Source organism: Triticum aestivum, chromosome 3A (genome assembly GCF_018294505.1).
Source record: "Triticum aestivum cultivar Chinese Spring chromosome 3A, IWGSC CS RefSeq v2.1, whole genome shotgun sequence".
Lineage (NCBI taxonomy): Eukaryota > Viridiplantae > Streptophyta > Magnoliopsida > Poales > Poaceae > Triticum > Triticum aestivum.
The window spans coordinates 118,319,852-118,337,662 of NC_057800.1; positions in this window are offsets into that span (position 1 = coordinate 118,319,852).

Below are 17,811 nucleotides of genomic sequence, written 5' to 3' on the forward strand. Positions count from 1 at the left end.
AACAGTAAATAAATTACGGTACCCAGATGCACCATTCTCATTGTTGCCCATAATCATGTTGACAGACTTGGAGTCCTGTCCTGATTTGTTAAACTTGTTTGGGCATTTATTGGCCCAATGTTCAACCGAACCACAAGTAAAGCATCCCTCATCCTTCTTGTTCTTCTTGAAGAACTTCTTACCCTTCTTCTTAAAGTCGGTATTGTGTTGGACACCGTTCTTTCCCTTAGTCTTGTGGGAGTTGAAATTCCACTGGTTCACCATGTTGGCGACAGAAGTCCCTTCGGCCCCTTTTTCGCGCGAGTCCTTTGCCCTTGAATTCTGCTCAACACTCAGATGGGCAATGACATCCTCCACTGATAATTCACGCCTCTGATGTTTCAGAGTGGTGGCAAAGTTCCTCCAGGAATTAGGGAGCTTAGTGATTATGCAGCCTGCGACAAACTTGCCCGGTAAATCGCACTTAAGAAGCTCAAGCTCCTTAACGATGCATATTATCTCATGAGCCTGCTCTAGTACAGGACGGTTTTCATGGAACTGCTCTATAACATACATTTCGCTCCCAGCACCGGTTTCCCCGAACTTAGATTCGAGTGCCTCCCATAAGTCCTTGGCGACATGCACATGTAAATATGCGTCAACCAGTTTATCTCCGATCATGCTAAGAACTGCTCTGAGAAACACGACGGTGGCCTCCCTGAACGCCTTCTCCCGTTCAGGAGCAATCGTTCTCGTGGGCACACCGGTGACCCAGAATACGTTCATAGCCGTGAGCCATAAAGTGGTCTTAGTCCCCCAACACTTAAAGTATGTACCGGTAAACTTATTCAGTTTCAGTGCAACGGCAAAGCCACTTGCCGAAAAATTCCTACACATAATAGGTTCTTGGATTGCCGAGTAAAGAGGCAAGTTTTTGACTAATTTAATCCATAGATAAATCACTAGCATGGCATTGACGAAATTAATGACATACTGATTCTGATCTAAACAAACATGTACTACACAAACAAACAGTAGACACATCTATACATATTAGTACTGCTAATAAGAAAATAAACAAGAGCGGAATAAACGTGTTATACCTCTAGTAGGCCAGGCAGAAGCCGCGGCGGCGGTGGCAGAAGCATCCTCGGTGGCCTTCTTGTCGGCCTCGAGCTTCTCGGCAGCGAGACGGTCGGCGTCGGGCTGAGACATGATGATGATGAAATGACACGGACGTAGAGGAAGTAGTGGATCGAAAGCGAGCAGTCGAGTAGTCTCTTTCCAAAAACCTATTCGCCCCTCTCCCGTACAGGAACCGGAGGGGCGGGGTTTCAGAGATCTGCTCTCCCGTCGACCGTGTACGCGGCGGACGGGACAGAGTCACCGGCGGCAACAGCAGCAAAGGAACAACGGTGTGCGTGCGCCTGGAGCAGATGTGATCTGTTCGTGGCGGCTAGGGTTAGGAGACACCTCACACTTATATAGGCGCAGCCGCGTGGAGAGACGTGGGCTCGACCCACATCCGAGTCCATGACAGCCCACAATCCAACATCTTAGATCGTGACCCAGCTGTCAGAAACTCACCGTTAGTGACTGACAAAAATAAGCGCGTAGGTGTGAGCTCGGCTCATTCCCGTGGCGTGGCATGGCGGGCGGCCGAGGAGGAGTGCGCGAGGGCCTCTTCTATTCTCAAGCTCCAATAGCATGTAGAAGAGAAACCCTTATAAGGAGGTCCAACTCCTCTCCAACTTCCGGGGCGGGACTAAACTTCCCACTACATCTAGTGCCAATAAACCCACATGGGCACTTAGAGACTTTCAGAAATTGCTAGATGGGCCTAAAGCCCACCCCAAATTTTAGCACTCCTACTAGATCATCGATGGCTGGTTTGCCACCCCCGTTTTTTTTTCAGTACAATGGTATGAAATTTCGTAAATATATGATGATATGAAATGTTGTTGTTAAATAATACTTCGTCCTTTTCGGTTTAAAGGGCTCATCTCAAAATTTCCAAATTTTCAATATATTAGGCTCACTTTGTGTCCAACTGAGTTAAAGTACTTTGAGTCTTACACCACATTAATTCATAGGGATAAGAGAAAGGGAATTAGCGATCATGCATCTTATTCTGCATGCACCATGCAAGTCCAGTAAAAGGTAGGGTGCTACACTTAGTGCTTCAGGAATCAAATATGCGGGAAATATTTCATTAGGCAGTTTTGTATTCACAAAACTCGTGCCATCTACTCACAATCTACCTTAGTTGACGAGATTTCACATTTGAGTCCTCTAAACCGGAAAGGAGAGAGTATGAAATAAGTTGCTTAGAATTTGAGGACAACGAACTAAATAATTTCACTAAAATCTGATTCTAACCGGCTAGGAGTTTTAGCTACAACATCGTACTGTGATAAACCAACCAGACATTGTACAATCAGCCTTAAACAATCTCCGTTGGCACTAAAATCGGAAATGTACACATCGACTTATTTAATCTTGGAAATTGCTTCACACACGACACTACTCGCATGACCTGCAGATGATAGCATCAGCAAGGGAAAAAACAATTCCTCTCCTGCCTGCATCCTTGCTGTTGGTGCTGCGATCGTGCATGCATCGGCCGTAATATATCGTGTGTATAGCAGCATTCTTTGATCTTTGTTTTTATTATTTAATTTGATGGTTGCTCATTGTTCTTGCCCAACATAAGACACACTTGTTGTTGATTTTCCTATATTGACATCTCATTGGAAGTTTATCAATTGGTCGTTTCGTAAACCATGGTCCTTGCTCATAAACTGATTTGACCTATTTCAGAATGGAAATAAATATTTTAAAAGGGATGATAAATTGGTGAAAGTAAAGTAATTTATTTTTAAATACAAGACAATTATATTGATCACAGACCATTGCAAATTAAGAATACTAATAGCCAAAAAAGACCTAATCATGATATGCATATTAGCGAAAAGTGCTTATCATAAGAACACCATGAGAAGTACACACAAATATAGAAAAAAATACCTCCATGATTTTGAAATTTGACAAAATAGGTTCCGTTTTTCTAGTTCTTGTAAGTTCACAAGAGAGAACCAAAATATATGTAAGCAAAAGGATCATCGAATGACATCAATCTATCCGGGAAGGTCATTCTTACCTCTCTTGAGAAATGTTAGCTTAACCTTCACCATTTTAGGAGAAAATCTTCACTGCATAATCTCAATCAGTATGGCTCTTCTTTGAATCTATCCAACTAAATGTTGTATTTATGCGACCTTGGAAGATTAGCATGGATAATTATTGATATGTTATTTCGCAAAAACTAAGAGATATAATTAGGTTTATAGTATGAAAAGTGAAAAATAAATAAGGTAAGCTAGCAAAAGATATTGATTCTACTTTATAACCTGAACACCACAAAGGGAAACATCTGAAGAAGTTTCTAACCCACCTAAAAATGCTTGTTGTTGTACTGCTCTCATAAAAAAAAACTTCATGTCTACATTTACATGTTTAACCTTAGAAGATCAGTGTAAAAGGAATATTATAAAGTCACAATGCACTACGTATCACAACAATAGAAGGAGAATGCCTGCAATCCAACAACATGTACGTTATTTGCTTGGTCATATATGTTAAAAGTGAATTGTGCACAATGTAGTCGAATATGGTCCATCTTCAAACCCACATGACCTAGCGAAAATGCAAGCAAATAATACACTTACCCGGGGCATTCAACATCAATGGGTATCATCACCTAACTCATCATCCGTCGTAGCAAAGTTGAACTCCTCAATGAACATGCATATCATTGGTGCCACCGGTAAGTTTTGAGTTTACCAACATCTACACAAATCGAGTACATAATTTTCTAGAAATAATAAGCTCGGGGTTGATTTTCTGGCTACACTGATATTATGGTATACTTTTTTTGTCAAGAGTAGCAGTTTCTCCTACTGGAGTTACAACACATCATGGGAAACCTAAAGGCAAGGATTTACCTGAGATATTAGATTGAAACTCTTAATAAAGTACTCGTATAACCCTCTTAATAAAGTACTCGTATAAAGTAGCAAATTTAATAAAGTACTCGTATAAGCACTCAGAAGAATCTCAAGTAGACGTATTATGGGCAAGGCTAAAATAATGAAAAAATGTAGAATACAAATTGAATAAGGTATAATTCATTATTTATGTTTACAATTCAGTCTTATGCATATATAGAAATAAAAAATTGATAGCAACAACTAAAAGGGTAATTTATAATCTTCACAATAATTAGAACACCTCAATAATGAAAATATATGAGGTAAATTAGAAGTTGAAAGAGAGATCACAACCCGAAGTTGATGATCGTGGAATCAACAGAATACACGGTGTGAAACATCATTAGCATGTCAGTTTTACCACATAATATTCTTCTTTTGCTCACTAAATTACCAATGCTACTGACATGTTCATCTAATCCATAAAATGAATTAAAAATATCTATCACCTAATAAAAACTATATTATATGCACTTGCATGTTAGTCAGCAAAAACTATTTTTTTTTGCAATGGAACATGTTAACATACGGTTGCAGATACAAAGATTGAACCTGTAGAAGGCCATTGTGAGGTCCCCGCCGGCTCCACCAGTAGAGGGCACGTGCCAGGCTGGGGAAGTCGTGTAAAAGAGAGGAGCAAGCTAAGGGAAGGCACATCATGCCGCCAACCCTGTTCAACCTCGACTAGCCTTCCCATCTTCAGATCATCATCATCTCATCTTCCTCTCACCATCGATCGACACAGAGTAGCGGGATAGGGAGGTGACATGGGGAGGTAGCAGCATGGAGGAGAAGGAGAAAGGGTGTGATTGGGGAAAAGAGAGGATTGTGCCAGCGCCTACCTAGGTGTGAAGCGACCGAGAGAAGGGCTTGGCGTTGCTTGAGGTTCCTTCAGCGGCGGCACTAGCGGGGCGACTGTTTCTCCCACGTTGCTTGGATGGGAGGTCTCGGGGAGGGGATGAGGCTGTTTGAGAGGGCAATAATAATGGGCTAGAAAACAAGAGGGTGGGGCGAATGAGGCTGAAAAAATTGTCTTTGTGTAATACAGGGCCCAATTAACCACATGTTTTAGTATTTCCTACAAAATAGCAGCCCTTTTAGGACAAGTGGCCCAGTGCACGAGCAGAAGTTGAGCGGATGTCCAAAAATGCCCAAAGTACGACATCCGACGACGATAAAAAATTGTCCAGATCATGAGAGGTTTGGGAAGTAGTTCAATTTTACTGTACAAATGTGATGTAGGGTTAATAGGAAATTACCATTTTTTAAGATCCTGGAAGCACACTTTCTGTTGTAGTACTACCTACCATTGCAACATTGCGGAACATTTCTACAATCCTTAATATATACTATGTTAAGTTATGGAGTGGGAAATTCTTGAAAATGCAACAATAAATTCAGGTAAATGTAACACATGCGCATTTTGAGATTGTGCAATCCCACTTATTAATTAAGTAAATATCTTTAAGAAGCGAAATGTAACCATTTTGTGGCCCAGAATAAAATTAAATCATCTATTTTTCTCAAGTACTTGTACAGCTGACTTAAACTTAATCTCATTTTGTGTAGTTTTAAATAATTATTTGGCAGTACATTATTCTGATCAATCATAGGAAAAAAGATAGAACTGTACTTTGTGTTGGCAATCTCGGGAGAATCCGTATCGGTGTGTACTTGTCGTTAAGTTATGCATGTGTGTCCTTCTAGAATACCTTCTTTTGATGATGATAAAGAAGAAACTAATTAATTTAGAGCCACTAAATTTGGCAAAATTTAAACCATATGCACGGGATGAAATGCAACCTCATTGATTAATAAGAACACATTTTTAGAGACTAGGGGGGCTGGTGCGCCTGACCCAAATAGGCCAGGGTGCCACCCTACAGCCCACGTGGGTCCCCGTGGCTGGTGGATCCTAATAAGAAAATAGACAGTTTTCCGATTAAATTAATCCATGAATAAATCATAAGCATGACATTGACAGTATTGATAACACACTGGTTACGATCTAACAAAGCATGCACTACGCATATAGTAGAAACATCTATGCATATCGCTAGTACTGCTACAACAGAAAGAAACATGAGAGGGATAAACGATGTATACCCTCCAATCGGCCATGCGGCGGCAGTAGCCGCGGCATCCTCGGCGTCCTTCTTGTCGGCCTCAGCCTTCTCAGCGGCGGCACGGTCGGCGTCAGTCGACATGGTGATGACGAAGGTGATGTGGACGTAGATGAACAGAAGCGAGCAGTCGCGTAGTCGCTACCCAAAAACCTAATCGCCCCTCTCCCGTACAGGATCCGGAGAGGCGGGGTTTCAGAGGCCTTCTCTCCCGTCAACCGTGTACGTGGTGAACGGGACGGAGTCGCCGGCGGCAGCAGCAGCAGAGGAACGACGCGGGCGTGGAGGCGGAGATGCGTTATGTTTCGTGGCGGCTAGGGTTGGCAGCGCCCCACATATATATGTGCGGCTGCGCATGGAGAGACGTGGGCTGAACCCACGTCCAAGTCGATAGCCCACGATCCGACGTCTCAGATCGTGGCCCCACCTGTCAAAGACTCTCCGTTCCTGACCGGCAAAAAGAAGCGCATAGGAGTGAGCTCGGCTCGGCTCAATCCCGCAACCCGCGGCGCGTCATGACGAGGCGAGGCGTGGCGTGGCGAGGCGAGCGAAGGAGGAGGAGTGCGCGAGGGCCTCATCTCTTCTCAAGCTCCAATAGCATGAGGAAGAGAATCCCTTATAAACCACTCCAACTCTCCTTCCACTTCCGGGGTGGGACTAAACTTCCCACCACCTTGTCATGCCACCTACATGGGCCCTTAGAGATCAAATCTGAAATTGTCATATGGGCTCTAGGCCCATCTCATATTTCAACAATCCCCCACCAGATCTCAGGGGCCCAGTTTGTCCTTTGTTCCAAACGCTGTTTTGATATACCAGCATCTCAGTGGAGACCGATTAAGGTTGAGCTCCACCTAGACCAAGTAGTTACACTCCTTCACAACTGAACAATGGACTATGCCTTGAATTGTCAGTTTGGCGTCAAGAAGTTTCACCACAAGTCTCACTGATACGAGGCTGCCGAAGGCCGACCCCTCGGGTGGAGCATATTAGTCACACTCCTGGCCTGTTCATGAGCTTGCTAGAGATCACCCCAATCTCATAGACTGTGACCAGCAGTCGGGCTCATATAGGTGTGTTCCTCCAAAGATCGCTCTGTAGGATAGCATCTTGCTTATGCATATAAGCCTTGGAACACATTAAGACAGTAGTCATCCTTCCATACAGTTTCCGAGAGTATTGCATCTCCAACGGAGTGGGTTAGTAAAGTTACTCTCCTCAGTTCACCACTGGCTTGTTTTCCCAGGTCCTACTTCACGGGATCTCCGATCACATAGGTTGGGTTACTACCATGGCAACTCACGTGGGTCTCATACCCATCTCCCTTGATGCATTATCTATCACAACACGTGATAGCCCTTTAGTAAAGGGATCTGCCAGATTCTTAGCCGTTTGAATATAATCCAACGCTATCACTCCGGAGTTTCTCAATTTTCTGACAGCTTTCGATCTCATTCTTATGTGTTTGTTGGACTTCATGTTGTCCTTTGAACTCTTCACCTTGACAATAACTGTTTGATTGTCACAGTTCATAAGGATGGCCGGAACCGGCTTCTCAACCACTGGCAAGTCCATCAACAGATCTCGAAGCCATTCTGCTTCGCCACCCGATGTGTCTAATGTTGCTAGTTCTGCTTCCATTGTCGATCTTGTTAAGATCGTTTGCTTGCAAGACTTCCAGGAAACAGCACCGCCTCCAAGAGTAAATATATACCCAGTTGTGTCCTTCATCTCATCAGCATCAGAGATCCAATTCGCCTCACTATACCATTCAAGTACCGACGGGTATCCGGTATAGTGAAGTCCATAGTTCATAGTACCTTTCAGATAGCGCATAACTCTCTCAAGAGCACGCCAATGTACATCACCCGGTTTGGAAACAAATCGGCTCAGTTTGCTAATAGCAAATGCGATGTCAGGCCTCGTTGCGCTCGCTAGATACTGTAGTGAACCAACAATCTGAGAGTATCTCAATTGATCTATAGCTGTGCCTTTAGACTTTCGAATCAGCACACTAGAATCATATGGTGTTTGAGATGGTTTGCAGTCCGAATATCCAAAACGACTCAACACCTTCTCAACATAATGGGATTGCAGAAGTGTAATCCCACCCTCATCATCTCTCAATAGCTTGATGTTCAAGATAACATCAGCCACTCCAAGGTCCTTCATCTCAAAGTTCTGAGATAGGAAAGACTTAACCTCCTCGATCAACTTGAGATTAGTCCCAAATATCAGTATGTCATCAACATACAAACACAGTATAACTCCTTCGCCCCCACCATAGCGATAGTATACACATTTGTCGGCCTCATTAACAACAAAGCCAACAGATGTCAACGTTTCATTAAACTTGTCATGCCATTGCTTAGGCGCTTGTCTCAGGCCATACAAAGATTTCACCAACTTACACACCTTTCCTTCCTGACCATCCATCACAAAGCCATCAGGCTGTTGCATATAGATTTCCTCCTTTAGCTCTCCGTTCAGGAAAGCCGTCTTAACATCCATCTGATGAATGAGAAGACCATGCGAGGCCGCCAACGAGAGTAATACTCGAATGGTGGTCAGTCTGGCCACAGGTGAATAAGTGTCGAAGAAATCTTCTTCTTCTTTCTGGGCGTAGCCCTTGGCCACAAGCCTAGCCTTGTACTTTTCTATCGTACCATCGGGCCTAAGCTTCTTCTTGAACACCCACTTGCATCCCAATGGTTTGCAACCATAAGGACGTTCAGTAAGCTCCCAAGTCCCGTTAGCCATGATGGAATCCATCTCGCTACGGACCGCATCCTTCCAGTAGTCAGCTTCTGGAGATGCATACGCTTCTGAAATAGAAGTGGGATTATCCTCCACGAGGTATATGAAGAAATCATCACCAAAGGTCTTTACAGTCCTTTGTCTCTTGCCCCTACCAAGGGATTCCTCATTATCCTCCTCAGGATTTTCATCATGTGTTTGATTATAATATTCCATCGGAATGGCAGGTTCAGGAGTCTCCTCAGATTCCTGTCTAGAAGTGCTTTGTACATCTCTCATGGGAAAAATGTCCTCAAAGAATGTAGCATCTTTAGACTCCATAATTGTACCGACTTTCATGTCAGGTACCTCAGATTTCACTACTAGAAATCTATAGCCAACACTATTCATAGCGTAGCCCAAATTAACACAGTCCACAGTCTTTGGTCCAAGCTTACGCTTTTTGGGGATCGGCACATTAACTTTCGCCAAGCAGCCCCAGGTACGTAAGTACGAGAGTGTTGTCCTTCTCTTGGTCCACTTCTCGTAAGGAGTGATCTCGTTATCCTTTGTCGGAACTTTATTCAGGACATGACAGGATGTCATTATAGCCTCCCCCCACCATGCCTTGGATAAACCCGACGTATCTAACATGGCGTTAACCAAATCAGTTAGAGTACGGTTTTTCCGCTCGGCAACCCCGTTTGACTGGGGTGAGTAGGGAGGCGTCCTCTCGTGAATAATGCCGTGTTCCGCACAAAAGGCATCAAACTCTTTCGAGAAGTACTCTCCACCACGATCTGACCGGACTCGTTTAATTTTCTTTTCAAGTTGATTCTCAACTTCTGCCTTATAGATTTTGAAGTAGTGTAGAGCCTCATCTTTAGTATTTAACAGATACACATAGCAATATCTAGTGGAATCATCTATCAAAGTCATGAAATATTTCTTTCCACCTTTAGTCAACACACCATTCATCTCACAAAGATCAGAATGTATGAGTTCCAGTGGCGCCAAGTGTCTCTCCTCTGCTGCCTTGTGAGGCTTGCGAGGTTGCTTAGATTGCACACACGAATGGCACTTAGAACCTTTGGCTAAAGTGAAACTCGGGATTAAATTCGATTTTGCTAGCCGCGTCATAACACCGAAACTAATGTGACAAAGACGTGAATGCCATACTTCAGATTCATTAACACTCAAATGAATATTGTTCACGACTTTATTACATAGATCTGCAAGAGAAAGGCGGAACATGCCTCCGCATTCATAACCCTTTCCAACAAATAGTCCATATTTCGTAACAACTAATTTATTAGACTCGAATACCAACTTAAACCCTTCTCTACATAGAAGGGAGCCACTAACGAGGTTCTTCTTGATGGCGGGGACATGCTGCACGTTCTTCAGCTGCACGATCCTTCCCGAAGTAAACTTCAGATCGACCGTGCCAACACCAAGAACAGAAGCACTCGCGCCATTCCCCATCAGTACGGACCCGTGACCTGTGGCCTGGTAAGAAGAAAACAATGAAATGTCAGCACACACATGAACACCTGCACCTGTGTCGACCCACCAATCGGTGGACGGCCAAACTGAAAATACAGCAAATAAATTACCGTACCCAGATGCACCACTCTCATTGTTGCTCACAATCATATTGACAGACTTGGAGTCCTGCCCTTGCTTCTTATACTTGTTTGGGCACTTGTTGGCCCAATGTTCAAGCGAACCACAAGTAAAGCAGCCCTCATCCTTCTTGTTCTTCTTGAAGGTCTTCTTACCCTTCTTCTTAAAGTCGGCACTCTGTTGGACACCGTTCTTTCCCTTGGGCTTGTGGGAATTGGAGTTCTTCTGATGCACCATGTTGGCCACAGAAGTTCCTTCGACCCCTTTTCCGTGCGAGTCCTTTGCCCTTGAATTCTGCTCAACACTCAGATGGCCAATGACATCCTCCACAGAGAATTCACGCCTCTGATGTTTCAGAGTGGTGGCAAAGTTCCTCCAGGAATTGGGAAGCTTAGCGATTATGCAGCCCGCGACAAACTTGCCCGGTAACTCGCACTTAAGAAGCTCAAGCTCCTTAACAATGCATATTATCTCATGAGCCTGCTCCAATACAGGACGGTTTTCAACCATCTTGTAATCATGGAACTGCTCTATAATATACATCTCGCTCCCTGCATCGGCAGCCCCGAACTTAGATTCGAGCGCCTCCCACAAGTCCTTGGCAGACCGCACATGCAAATATGCGTCAACCAGCTTATCTCCAATCACGCTCAGAACTGCCCCGAGGAACACGACAGTGGCCTCCTTGAACGCCTTCTCCTGATCAGGAGCGATCATTCTTGTGGGAGTCACACCGGCGACCCAGAACACATTCATGGTAGTGAGCCATAAGGTGGTTTTAGTATACCAACGCTTAAAGTACGTCCCCGTAAACGGCGACGGTTTCAGTGCAGCAGCAAAACCAGAATTCGAAAAACTCCTAAACATATTAGGTTTTTGGATTGATAAGAAAATAGGCAGTTTTTGATTAAATTAATCCATGAATAAATCATGAGCATGACATTGATAGTATTGATAACACACTGGTTACGATCTAACAGAGCATGTACTATGCATATAGTAGAAACATCTACGCATATTGCTAGTACTGCTACAACAGAAAGAAACATGAGAGGGATAAACGATGTATACCCTCCAATCAGCCATGCGGCGGCGGTAGTAGCCGCGGCATCCTCGGCGGCCTTCTTGTCGGCCTCGGCCTTCTCAGCGGCGGCACGGTCGGCGTCAGTCGACATGGTGATGACGAAGGTGATGTGGACGTAGATGAACAGAAGCGAGCAGTCGCATAGTCGCTAACCAAAAACCTAATCGCCCCTCTCCCGTATAGGATCCAGAGAGGCGGGGTTTCGGAGGCCTGCTCTCCCGTCAACCGTGCACGCGGTGAACGGGACGGAGTCATCGGCGGCAGCAGCAGCAGAGGAACGACGCGGGCGTGGAGGCCGAGATGTGTTATGTTTCGTGGCGGCTAGGGTTGGCAGCGCCCCACATATATATGTGCGGCTGCGCGTGGAGAGACGTGGGCTGAATCCACGTCCAAGTCGGTAGCCCACGATCCGACGTCTCAGATCGTGGCCCCACCTGTCAAAGACTCTCCGTTCCTGACCGGCAAAAAGAAGCGCATAGGAGTGAGCTCGGCCCGACTCAATCCCGCAACCCGCGGTGCGTTGTGACGAGGCGTGGCGTGGCGAGGCGAGCGGAGGAGGAGGAGCGCGCGAGGGCCTCATCTCTTCTCAAGCTCCAATAGCATGAGGAAGAGAATCCCTTATAAACCACTTCAACTCCCCTTCCACTTCCGGGGTGGGACTAAACTTCCCACCACCTTGTCATGCCACCTACATGGGCCCTTAGAGATCAAATCTGAAATTGTCATATGGGCTCTAGGCCCATCTCATATTTCAACAGATCCCTGGAACCCTTTGGTGCCTCCGGTACTGTCGTGGAACTGTCACGGCAAATGTGCTTAGTGTCAGGACTTAGTCGCGAGGCCAACGCATCTATGTGGTAGCTTGAGAGGGGTTGAGCAGGACGAGAGACGCGATGTTCTACCCAGGTTTGGCCCCTCACGGTGGAGGTAAAAGCCTACATCCTGCTTCATTGATATTGATGATCATGATCACGGTTACAAGAGTGCTCTATCTCGAGAGCTATTATCTAAACCTAACTTGTCCAACCTATGGAACTTGTGAATCTTGTCCCCTTTTGAGGAGCCCTGCCCCTCCTTATATATGTTGGAGGGGCGGATTACATGTAGAGTCCTATTAGGATTAGGACTAATCTATCTTAATACAAACCGGATACAAGTCCAGGTCTTAGCTCCTTGTAAGATAATGTTCCTCATGCCTTTCCTCTTAAACCAGCCCACCATTAACATAAACCGGCATGCTGGGCCTTGGGCCTTGTCATCCGTCCGGAACACGCCTCGGGTCACCAATGAGTCTTCAGGCTCGTGAATCGTCATACCAGTGAACCGCCAGACACGTAAACCGCCAGACATGTAAACCGCCAATCACGTAAACCGCCAATCCTCTGGCGGTTTACCAATGAAACGCCTAGTCCGGCCGGGTTATACTTCCTGCCGGTTTACGCCGCGGGGTATATCCCCGACATTAGCCCCCAAGTTTAGCTTGGATTTATTCATGGTAAACTTATGTTGCAAAATAAACACAAGAACAAATTTGACAGGTTATGCTCCGGGTTAAGAATTTTTGTAAACCGGTACCTGATCATCCTTAAGTCCTTGTTATTTCCTCCTTCTGGGAAATCCGGGTCAACAGACCAGCTTCATAATCAATTTGCCGACATTGGTTTGTCACCGAGAAAAATTGTGAAGAATAACTCCTTTAACTCAGCTCCCAAAGCGCCGGTTTAAGAAATATGGGTCTGAAAATACTTATCTGATATTCAGCCGGTTTGAAGATGTAAAACTTGCCGGTTTAATATTACCAAAATGGCCGGTTTATTAATATTGATGGCGTCGGGTCATAATTGTTGTCGACACCGGGTCATGTAATTGATCTTCCTGATTTGCTCAAAACTGATAAAATGAAGATGTTCCTCCTTTATATGCATAATACCTGTAGCCCCCAAGTCTTAAGAGGAGAACATAGTGATAACTTAAGACTTGCTCCAATAAGTGTTTCAACCTTGAAGAAATCTGATTAGTTCATCTCAATCATATAAACTGAATACTCCATATATGTAGCCCCCAAGTGCCGGGTTGTCATGCTTGCAGCAACCTGGGACTTGTAATTTGCTTATAAAAACTTCAATCAGTGTAACCCCCAAGGACCGGGTCATTATGCAATAATGAGCAGGAACTTTGTAAATATAATAATGTAGATTTTAGCAGTGATGTGTAGCCCCCAAGGGCCGGCTTAGTAAGATAATACTGAACCGGGACTTGATATATACTTCAATGAAAATAACATCTTATAATGTAGCATCCATCATAGGGCTTGAACCCACGTCCACAATGTTAAGAGTCTCTGTGCTTTACCAACTGAGCAATGAATCCTTCAATATTATGGACGAAAACTTGTGTACCTTGAATTGTTGACATGAGCAATTGGTAGCCCCCAAGGGCCGGCTCATTATAATATGATGAGTCGGGTCTTTAATAAGACTAGTAAAAATGACTTTGCATTAGCCCCCAAGTGTCATGATGCATGCTTGCAGCGACATGAGACTTGCATGTAATCTCGATTTGAATAATGTAGCCCCCAAGTGCCGGGTTGTAAGCCTGCAGCAACTCGGGACTATTCCTTCAATTGTAGAATAAATCATATCTATTGATAATATGATAGCCATTGCGCTAAAGCAACTTTGAAAACCTCAATAATACCGGTTATTAATAACCATAAAAATCCAGCCATGTTGGCTATTCAAGATAACATAATCCGGTGAAAACCTTATTCATTCAATATCATAATGAAAATTCAGCCAAACTTGGCTATTTGAATAATATAACCCAATGATTTATAAGCGCATGATTCCAATGGCGCAATCCAAATATATATATACTGGCGACTTATAGTCCAAAGCCAGGCCAGTTCAACAAACCTGTTTCTGCATACAACAAGTTTAAAGTGTCCTGGCGGTTTACCGCCAGACGGGTCATAATGCCCAACATATAACCCGGGTTTATAACCAAGGCTGCACTTAAGAATAATCAAATATGAAATATATCATACCTGTGACATTGAATCACATTGTTGGTTTTACCAACTTTTTGTAGTAAGGGTGATAACCCAAATCTTGAGTACTGATAACTCCTTCCATATTGTGCCGGTTTATGATAAAACCGTGACGGGTTGTGATAAACGCCGGTTTAACCACATATAATACTAGCGACTCGTAGTCAAACCAGACCAGACTGATAGTCTCCGGATTATAACTTGATCGTGTACTAACAACTTGTAGTTGAAAGCCGAGCCGGGTTGATAAACACCGGTTTACTCCATAATAGGATGGTAACAGAAAATCAAACCGGGCAGATAGCCTCCGGATTAAGATTTGACCGTGTTCCGTCAATTTGTAATTTGACAGTCGAACCGGTTTAAGAATTGTCAATTTAAAAACGCAACAAAATAAAAGAAACAGTTATCAAGGAAAATATTGAAGCAAAGGCAATGATAAAACCATTTGCAAAAAGAGGCTTATTTAGCCGATCAGATGGTGTTACCATGGTCGGACACGACCAAGCTCCCCAATGGTGTAGCTATGGTTCAAGTCAGCCAGGTCCCCAAATGAAACAGTGGCATTATGCCGATCAAGAGGCGTGGCAATGGTTCGGGTTCGACCAAGCCCCCAAGTGATTCTATGGCCTTAGGCCGATCAAGAGGCATGACTGGTTCAGACTTGACCATGTCCCCAAGTGATCTGGTGGCTTTCGCCTATCAAAAGGTATTGCATTGGTTCAGACACGACCAAGCCCCCAAGTGATGTTTATAAAATTTTCAAGGGGTAAACCGGAGGCCGCTTTAAGACAGAACAACTCCGTGTAACTACGCATGATGTAAAAGAACAGAGACCCCGCTTTATGAAGCAGACGCCCCCATGTGATCAATAATATGTCAGGCCAGTAAGGCGGGATACCCATGTTTGAACCGCGCATCGTGGCAGCAGGTCCTCTTCGACAATTTTTAACTTTTTGCAAGAGATAAATTCTTCTTTGAACCGGGATCTTGAACCGGATATTGAGAGCTTCAAAGCTTTATGGGAGACATCTTTCCCTTGAACCGGATTTTAAACCGGAATCTTCATTTTTAGCCAGAAATTTTCTGACGGCCTTTAAACTCGAACTTGCGAGAAGTTAATTCCTTTTTGAACCGGAAATTCTTAAACCGGATTTGAGAGCTTCAGAGCTTTGTGGGAGACATCTTTCCCTTGAACCAGATTTTAAAACGGAATCTTCATTTTTAGCCGGAAATTTTCTGACGGCCTTTAAACTCGAACTTGCGAGAAGTTAATTCCTTTTTGAACCGGAAATTCTTAAACCGAATTTGAGAGCTTCAGAGCTTTGTCGGAGAACAAATTTCCCTTGTACCGGATTGTAAACCGGAATCCTTTTACGATGACCCGAAACTTCTTCATTGAGCCGGGATTTTGTAACTGTCATATACTTTCTCATCCGGAAATCTTCTGACAGCACGATGTGAATCCGGGACCGGGTTATCTTTCCCTCCAACGTATTGGGGTTCTTGACTTCACTGAAAACCGGCAACGTTTGCTAAGTCATATCATTGTAGCCCCCAAGTCTCAAGGTGACTCGAGGAGTTGGCTTGAGATTCTCCATATTTGACCGTGATATAAACCGGCATAACTTGTATATCATTGGTGTTGATAGCACGATGTGAATCCATAGAAGGTTGAGGTGACTGCGGCGGGTTGTAAATGATCCCATATGAGCCGTGTCAGCAACTCGGCCAATGGTTCCTTCCAACTGGCGATTTGAAGTTAATCAAAACTGTAGTGGCGACGACTTGTGCGCCTGCCCATTGAACCATCCAGTGCAAACGACGGTTGATGATAATTTGTCTCCAATTTGAAAGAAAACCGGGCTACCCAAGCTGTGACTTGCTCATACCCAATAAACAGCTCATGCAGACAGGTGCGGCCCGGTATGTTGATGTAGACCAGGCCGTGAGAGACGGACAACAAAGATGACCGCTGCTTTCAAAGGCGGCACAGACAGATGAGTCAGCCGCGGCATTGTAAACCGACATGGACAGGCGACTTAGCCACATCATATTGATGTAAACCGGTCTGCAGAATGGCGGTTTGCACATATATTCACCGAGCTTGATGGCATGGTAAGATACTAGCGCATTCATAATGGTTGCGCGAGTTTATACATCCATGACACAGCCATAGCTTTTGCAATGAACAATTGTCCTACATAAACAATATTACAGACCAAGGCACAGGTAAACTGTTCTTTGACAAAAATAATATGTGCTAATAAAATATATTTTATATGGATATCACCTGATGTGCTAGGCGGAAATTATCCGCCATCGAGTTGATGATCACCACAGTGATGCTAAAATTAATCACGGCCGAGTTAACCGTAGGAGCAGACAGATGAGTCGGCCCGGCGTTGTAATCCGGTGCGGCCGAGCAAGTTGTCCTCCACGTTGTAAGCTGGCGTGGATGCATGAACCGGTGGCCATGGCGGACGGGCGAGTCGTCCGTGGTGTTGTAAGGTGGTGCGGACGGGCGAGTCAGTCGGTACGTTGACGTAAACCGGACCGCGAGACCCTGTCCGTGAAGCCGCGCGATACAGCCGAACGTGCATCCGTGGTATAACACCACCCCTTTTTCTTTTATTAGTTGCCCCGCGTAAAAATATTACATGCCAGAGTAATTGTTGTCGGATGAATTAACATGTACTGATAAAATACATAGAAACTATAGCACCTGGTATTTTTTGCCGGACGCTGGCGCCGGATAATGCATAGTGCTGCTTTTGTTTTGACAAAAGAGTTGATTGGTTCTGTGTCTTGTAATGCCTGAGGTCTCCACATAACCTGGCCAGAATTTTTTGAACCGGAATTTCTGGAACCGGAGTTTCTTGATAATCCGGCCGGAACTTTTGATAATCCGGAACTATTGAACCGGAACCTCTTGATAATCCAACCAGAATTTTTGATAATCCGGAACTTTTTGAGCTGGAACCTCTGTATAACCCGGTCGAAACTTTTGATAATCCGGAACCTTTGAACTGGAACCTCTTGATAATCCAACCAGAAATTTTGATAATCCGGAATCTTTTGAGCTGGAACCTCTTGGTAATCCGGCCGGAACTTTTTGCTAATCCGGAAATATTTGATAATTCGGAACTTTTCTGTAGCCGAAGT